The following is an 8,239-nucleotide window of genomic DNA, read 5'->3' on the forward strand; positions in this document are numbered from 1 at the left end:
TCATGGATTATATGATGTAAATCAATGAGTTTTGTGGCCAATTTTACCTCAGTAAGGGTCTTGGAAATGCATGCACAGCTTGTGGGAATAGACAGCCATGAGCTGCAGATATGATCTGCAAAGTCTGTACTTGAAGAGATCCTTCTCTTGCCACTAAACCAGGAATCTGCAGGATTACCCACTACCCACTTACCCTAAATTTGTCTACCCAAGGAGTCCAGCCCATGGCAGTTTGCTGTGAGTGTTATCACAACCTCACTGTATTTAAAATGTCTTATTTAATCCTAACTCAAGAGCGGGTCCATATTTGAAGCACTTCCCTTGCTCTAGAAGGGTCATTACTCAGCCATTTGTCCTCCGAATTTCCTTGGGAAAGTTCTACTATAATCAGTGTATCATTAAAGTGAACGTTTTTGTCAGTACAGTATTAGTAGACATCACTACATTCAGTAAAGTACTTTTTAACATAGATATGACAAGTACAAAGAGATTAAGTAACTTGATTGCTGTTGAAGAGCTAGTTAATAACACAAAACTAGTCTTCCTTACTAATTAATAACCCACAGTGTCCTACTTGGTTGACATCACCTTGCCTTCTAAACACATTAAAAACTTTATGCCTAACTATGAGTATGCTTCATATACAAAAACATGATGGCCTCAACTATCAGAAGATACGTGCCATGGTCTAAGATAAAACAAACTTGCCTCAGTCTCATCTCACCCCCTTTGTGACTAGTGGCCCACTGCACATGGTTTCGGGGTTTCCCAGGAAGTTCACACTGAACCATTGGTGCTGATGATTCACCATATCTTGCTTGGATCTTTATTTCACTGTCATGCTCCTAGATAGGTGAACTTCCTGCTGCAGACCAGACATGCATGTAGAGCAATTGGGAAGGGGAGTAAACAGCTGCCAAATGGCACGAGTGATCCATGCCTCCTAGTGACCTCACCCCCACTCAGTCCTGACACTGAAACCTGTGCGTGCATCTCATTCCCAAAATGAGGTTATGCAGGATGGCAGCTTCCACTGTGGTGATTCTCATGCTGTCTCGAGTCACTTAGTGGAGAGAAATCACGTGTGAGCACAGAACTGGAGCCTCTGAGCTGCTCCGGCCACTTGAATGAGCTTTGAGGTGGCTCCTTTGGACTCTGTCTACCTGCAGGGAGGGAGACAATGGCCCACAGCTCAACTGTGAGCTCAGCAGAGAGAAAATGCTCCCAGACTCTCACCCCACAGGCACTGTGACACAGTGCATGTTGGTTGTTTTCACCTGGGGTAATTTGTTACTTTGCTGGATAACCACACTGCACAGTTTGCTTTGCAGAATAGAGAAGTCCTCAATTGTTTCTTATAAGGCAAACATTTAGAAAACCATATTCTAAAAGAAGCAGGGAAGGATCCTTTTGAAGGAAGCCCCCTTCTTTCTGTATCTTTCCTTCAGTAAGATGAAAGATAATGGATAATCAGCTCCATGGTTTTTATTTTTGTAACTGTTCATTTTTGTGTTTATATGTAGCATGATTCTTTCACAAGATAGGATTATAAATAATAAGTCAGACTTAGGCTTACATCCCAGTGAGATTTGGAGCTGAGAATTACCACCTAACTTACAATTTAAAAATCCTTTTTTTTCTTCCTCATAGCCTTGCCATTCAAAATTGTTTCTACACAGACAATTTCATGAGATTCGGGTGGTCTGGAAGTTCCTTGTGTCGGAGCTGGCACCCCTCCCCTGGCCATCGCAGCTCTTATCCAGTAGCATCCTCATTGCTGAACACATTTCTGGGCAGTCTCCTGTCTAGTCAGGCAGGCCCACAGTCACTTGCACTGTGAAGTCCTCAATTCATGGGCTGGGAGCTTCCTGAAGAACCAGATGGAGTCCTCATGGAGATCCACATGCAGAGCTGGATGAAGACAGAAAAGCCAGTCAAACTTGTCTCAGAAGAGCTGACTGTGCTTAGTGAATATCTTCCCATGTTCCAGGCACTGTACTGGGTGTGGTAAATATTCTGTCTTGCTCAGCCTGGTTGACCCAGAGATAAGGAGCAACCCAAAGAAAAAATGACTTGGGCCGAGGCTCTTGGTTCCTGAGAAACATGGATGGTTTTTTGATGTGAAGGGAAAAAAGAAGAAGAGATGAATTTAAAATTATTGTACTGCCAGGTAGCTTTTCTCATGCTCTGCATGTGTTTGCATGTGACTCCTTGGCACAGGCCTCTGACCTCCTAAGGTATTTAGAGGCAAATAAGTCACTAATGTTCTAGACATAGTATCTATTAAGTTCATTAGGGAAAGACTTTCCCAGAATTATTACAGTATAATGACACCATCCAATATGTTATTCTTACCAACACTTCTTGGATACCATAAGCCTCCCATCCACCTCATCAGCATTCAGACTCTGCCCGCTGGACATAACAAATGCAGTACCTGTGCCTGGATGTTCTCATTGCCACCCTACACGTAAACTGCTTTAGACTACTGATTCATTCTGGTCTTGGATAATGGAATTTGTTTGAGACTTGTAATACATTCTCAAAGCAGAATTTCAACAACATAAAAAGTCTTCTAGTTGATTTTCTCAATACTCTCACCAGCACCAAGCCTTTGAGTGGAAAGCTCCCTTAACAGATATACTTAGGGGAAAGTTATCCCTAGAAAGAATCATCTTGGGAAGGCTTTGAAACATGACTCCCTAACTGTGCTCCTGCAGCTCTCTGCTAGGGCTCTACATCTTAACAGCACTCAGTGTTTCAGCTCAAATCCAGATTTTTGTATTCCAAATTTTATCTAATCTCTGTAATTGCTTTTGAGAAAGTAAAAATGCTGGAGACTTCAAAATCCGGGGTATGGTGGTGCACACCTGTAATCCCAGCACTTGGGAGGCTGAGACAGGAGGACACTGGGAGTTTGAGGCCAGCCTAGGCTACATAGTGAATTCAAAGCTGATCTAAACTACACAATGAGACCCTGCTCAAAAAACAAACAAATAAGGGGCTGGGGATTTAGCTCAGCGGCAAAAGCGCCTGCCTGGCAAGTGCAAGGTCATGAGTTCGGTTCCCGGTACCGGAAAAAAAAACCAAAAAAAAAAAGAAAAAACAAACAAACAAACAAATAAGCAAAGACAGCAAATAAAAACTGGAGACTCCGGTGGTACTGGAGTACTGGAGTGTGTGTTGCATATCTGTGTGTCAGAAAAAGACAGACAGAGAAAGAGAGAGAGACGGAGGGAGAGAGAGTCTGTTAAAAGCTCAGGAGAGGACTAACTAAAAAGAATAAGGAAGTGGTACTGTAATTTTGGCTCACCTAGGTCTAAAAATAATGTCTATCCTCTCACAGATTAGAAAACTTCATAATTATAGATTATCAGGAAAAGCATGCCAAAGAGTTTTATCTCACTAGTGGAACAATATTAGCTCTAAAGTAAACACCAAAGATATTTAAAAGAATTTTGAGCATCTATCAAGTAAAATTCATAACGTATCCAGTCAAAAATTATCAGAATGCAAAAAGTAGAAAAATAAAGCCCCTAACTAGGGAAAAAAATCACTCAGTTAAAATAAATGTAGAAATGTCACAGATGATAGAATCAGTAGCCTAGTATATTAAAATTATTGTAATAACTATATTTCCATATATTAGAAGAGCTGGAGATAAAATTGAACATGGTAAATGGAAATATGGGATTTATTTTCTTATTTAAACTTCTAGAGATGAAAACTACACTGTCTGAGATGAAAACTGCAGTAGATTGAATTAATGGCAAACCAAACATTACAAAAACAAAGAGTAATGGGCTCGCAGACAAACTATACAAAATGAAAAAGAGAATGAAAAGTATTAAATAGTATCAGTGAATTATGAGAGAATTTGAAGGGGCCTATTACATGTGTAACTGAAGATTTCACATGACAGTGTGGTTTAGAGGAATAGGAAAAATACCAAGTAATAAAATGGTGGAAACATTTTCAAATCTGATGAAAACTTTAGATCCTCAGACTCAAGTAATTCAGTGAAAATAAGGTACAAGAAAAGGACACATCATAATCAAAGTGCTGAAAACAAGGGGGAGGGGAAATCTAAAAGGCATTAGAGAAGAAAGATGCAAAAAATGGGATTCTCATGCAACACTATTAAGTACTCAGAGAAAATCTGTCACTTATGATTCTGTACCCAGTGCAAAAAAATTAAAAAATGAAGACAAAAAGTAAGGGTTTTTTTTTCTCAAGCAAAAGTGAAAGAATTCATCACTAAAATATGCACAAGACTAGACATGATTAAAAAATGCTAATGTCCTTTAAGCTGGACAGACAGGTTTCCAGGTGGAAATATGAACCTATACAACATAATAAAGCTCACTGGAAATGGTAACTGTTATGATCTGAACATGGATGGTGTCTCCCTAAGGGGAGCTAATATTGTTTCATTACTGAGGCAAAACCTTTCTGTATGTTCTTCCTATGTGCTAAAGTCTTTGCTCCCAAGCAAGTGCCATTTAGAGGAGTTGTCAACTTTAGATGTTAGAGCCTCATGAAAGGTTCTTAGGTCATTACAGCTTTGCCTGTGAAAGGGACTGCGAGATAAATTCTCTCTGTGTGTCTCTCTCTATCTATCTCAGTCTGTCTCTGTGTCTCTGTCTCTATCTGTCTCTGTGTCTCTCTGTCTCTCTCTCTCTCTGTCTCCCATCTCTGTCTGCCTGTCTGTCTCTCTCCCTCCCTTCCTTCTTCTGTGCTTCCTGGCTTATGATATGAACAATTTTCTTCCTGGTCCTGCTACTGCCATTCAACAATAACTTCTCTTTAAACAAACAGATGAGGATTCCCAATCTTAGACTACACTCTCCAAATCACAACCTCAATGAATCTTCCTTGTTTCTTAAATACGTTGCTTCTGGTATTTTGTCATAGTGATTCAAGAATGACTAGCACAGCATCTACTCATATTTAAGTAAATAGGAAACTACTTTTCTTGTTTAAATTTTTAAAAGCAATTAACTATTTAAAGCAAAAGTAATAACAGTGAATTGTGAGGCATTCAGAAGATTCAGATTACCCCATCCTATCTGGCTGAACTGATTTGGAGCATTCTGTGTGCTGGGTTTCCTCCTCTTCTTCTGCTAAACCAGCTATAATCTTAATGAATTTGTTAGTACCTCACTCAACAAAGCCTAATATGGGCTCTATTCTCAACAGTAAAAAAATAAGATATTTTTTATCATTCTCTTCATGGTAGAGATCATGGACATGAACATAAACCTGAAAGTGACACAAGCTTCATTGGAGGACCTGTTTTGGACTGTAACAATATACTTCCATTTTTTTTAAAGTAGAAGTTGCATCCATCCTCATATATAATGTTTCATTGGAATATGAAAAAAATGGGAGTGGATTCTTGCTTTTTGTGAGTGTAGAAGGAGAGAGAAACTAGTAAACTCTGAAAGAAAATGTATCAAAGATAGAGTTTTAAAATGATAGAACTACTAAACAAATATAGTGATTTACATAATGTGTTTGCTGTTACTAATGAAACTGACCCTTTTCTTTAGATGCTTGAGAAGAAAAAGTCATAGAAGTCCTTCAGAGATCTAAATGGGAAAACATGGAAAGGCTAACTTGCTTAGCCTTTGGGAAGTTCTAAATTCTTTTGGTGACCTATTTGGGACCTTCAGGACTTGTCTATGAGTACATATTGTTAGAAGTTCAACTTTATTGAGAAATGTAGCCATCACATAATGTTAGATTACGGATCAAAGGATAAAGAAAGTACACAGTCATTCAAATAACAGATGCAATTAGAGATGGTTGAGGTCTGTTTAAAATGCTGCAGATGATGGCTATGTGGTTCCAGGTGTTGGCGTAGCAGAAGTGGCATGGAAGTAGCGGAAGCCCTGATTAAATGTAAGCCAGGGTAAAGGGCAGGATCTGACTTACATCCAAGCACTTGTTGACACACTGCTCGTTATTCCCAAGATTCTTGCTAACAGTGCTGATTTTGGCCTTCAAGGAAATGTCTATTTAAGTTCAAGATAAATATTCACAATCTAGTAAGCCAGGGGTGTGGACATGAACATAGGTGAGTGAACAGCAGTAGCAGAAGTAGGCAAGTGGGTTAACCACTGTGCACAGAAACAGCTTCTCTGCCCCTGAGCTGTAATTGCCACCAACACCGTCCTGGTTGATGAGGTCATCAGGGCTGGAATGTCTTCTCTAAAAGGTTGACTTGAAGTTTCCCTTGTATCATTGGAATCATGAAGACTCTTCAGAGAGATCCATAGCACCAACTATGGAATTTTTGTTCAACCTTTGAATGAAGTTCAAAGGAATTTTCTTTTTCCAGATTAAAAAAACGGAGAGAATACTGGCATCTATTCAATTTCTGAAGTTTTGAATTGTTAATTATGTATCAGATATGATCCCATAGCAGAGGTCCCTTTCACTTAATGAACAGGATGTTTTGATTTAACTGCAATGATTTAAATTACATATTAGATGAGCATATGTTATTTACCTTGCTATTATATATTTGTTGAAAAACAAATTTTAGTATTCAAATTTCTTCTTTTGAGATTTAAATTTCTTCTTCTGAGTATATGTTCACTGTTGAATTCCCTATTTTAAGTATTTAAGGTTTAGATTTCCAAGTGCATATAAGCAACACTTAGTAACCTAAGGTTTTGAAAGCATGCCTGTTTCCTTTGCATTTCTAGGAGCTCCTGTTATAAATGCCACATAGGAAGACAATAGCAGCCTGGGATATAGCTCAGTGGCACAAGCGCCCACCTGGCAAGTGCAAGGTCCTGAGTTAGATTCCTGGTACAAAAAAAAAAAAAAAAAAAAAAGAAGAAGAAGAAGACAACAACAACAATAGGAAAGAAAACTACAAGCAAATATACCTAATGAACACAGATACAACAATTCTTAATATAATACTAGCAAACCAAATTCAGCTGTGCAATAAAATGATCACTCACCATGGTCAAGCTGAATTTATTCCAGATATGAAAAAAATAGTGCAGTGCATGCAAATGGATAAAGATGATATATTATAGCAACATAATGAGGACAGAAACCATACTGTCATTTCCATAGATATGGAGAAAAGACCTGCAAAACTAATATTTCTTACTTTTAAAAATGATCAGTAAATTAGGAATATATTCAGCACAATTAAGAGCAAATATAAAAGCCTATGGTTAACATCATACTGAATGTGGAAAGTTGCAACTTTTCCAGTAAAATATGGAACAAGACAAAGATATCCTCTTTTACCACTTCTATTCAACATAGTACTGGAAATTCTAATAGTGCAATTGGCAAGAAAGAAAGAAAAGGCCCCAAATTGGGAAGAAAGAATTTAAATTATCTTTATTTTGGAGACAAGATGATCTTGCATAGAGAAAACCCTAAAGACTCCACAAGTTTATATATAGAAAACTGATCTTATTGGTAGGAAATTATTAGATCTAAAAATTAATTTAATAAAGATACAGGGCACAAAATCAATATACAATATTAGTTGCATTGCTATACAAGATAGCAAGCTACCTAAAAAAATGAAGAAAACAATTCCATTTACAATGGCCACAAAAAAAACATAGAAATAAATTTAACCAAGAAAGTATAATATTTGTACAACATAAACTATGAAACACTTATAAAGGAAAGTACAGAAGGTATGAATAAACAGCAAGATATCCTGTATCTGTGGATCAGTGTAAATGTTATTAAAATGTTCAAACTAACCAAAATGATCAGTAGATTCAAATTAAGCACTATAAATGTCATTCTTTGAAGAAATAAAAAAAATCCTAAAATTTTTATGAAGCCACAAAAGACCTCAATTAGCAAAGGCAATCTTAAGCAAAAAGAACAAAGCCAGAGGCATTGTACTTAACTGACTTTAAAATATGTGATAAGCCTATAGAAGTAAAATAAACGACATAATGCTGACATAAAAACAGACACATAGACTAATAGAATACAATAGAGAACACTGAAATAAATATATACACTTACAGTCAACTGATTTTTGACAAAAGTGCAAAGATTATGCAGTGAATGATGCTAGGAAAACTGGATTATTCACATGCAGAGTTATGAATTAGATGCTTATCTCTTACCTTATACAGAAAACACACAAAATTTATTCAAAAATCAAGCATAAGACCCAAAGCTACAGAATTACTAGAAGAAAACATAGGGAGAAAGCTCCATGACATTGGCAGAACAATAA

The sequence above is a fragment of the Chinchilla lanigera genome, unplaced genomic scaffold, assembly GCF_000276665.1.
Source record: "Chinchilla lanigera isolate Chin_1 unplaced genomic scaffold, ChiLan1.0 scaffold00002, whole genome shotgun sequence".
Lineage (NCBI taxonomy): Eukaryota > Metazoa > Chordata > Mammalia > Rodentia > Chinchillidae > Chinchilla > Chinchilla lanigera.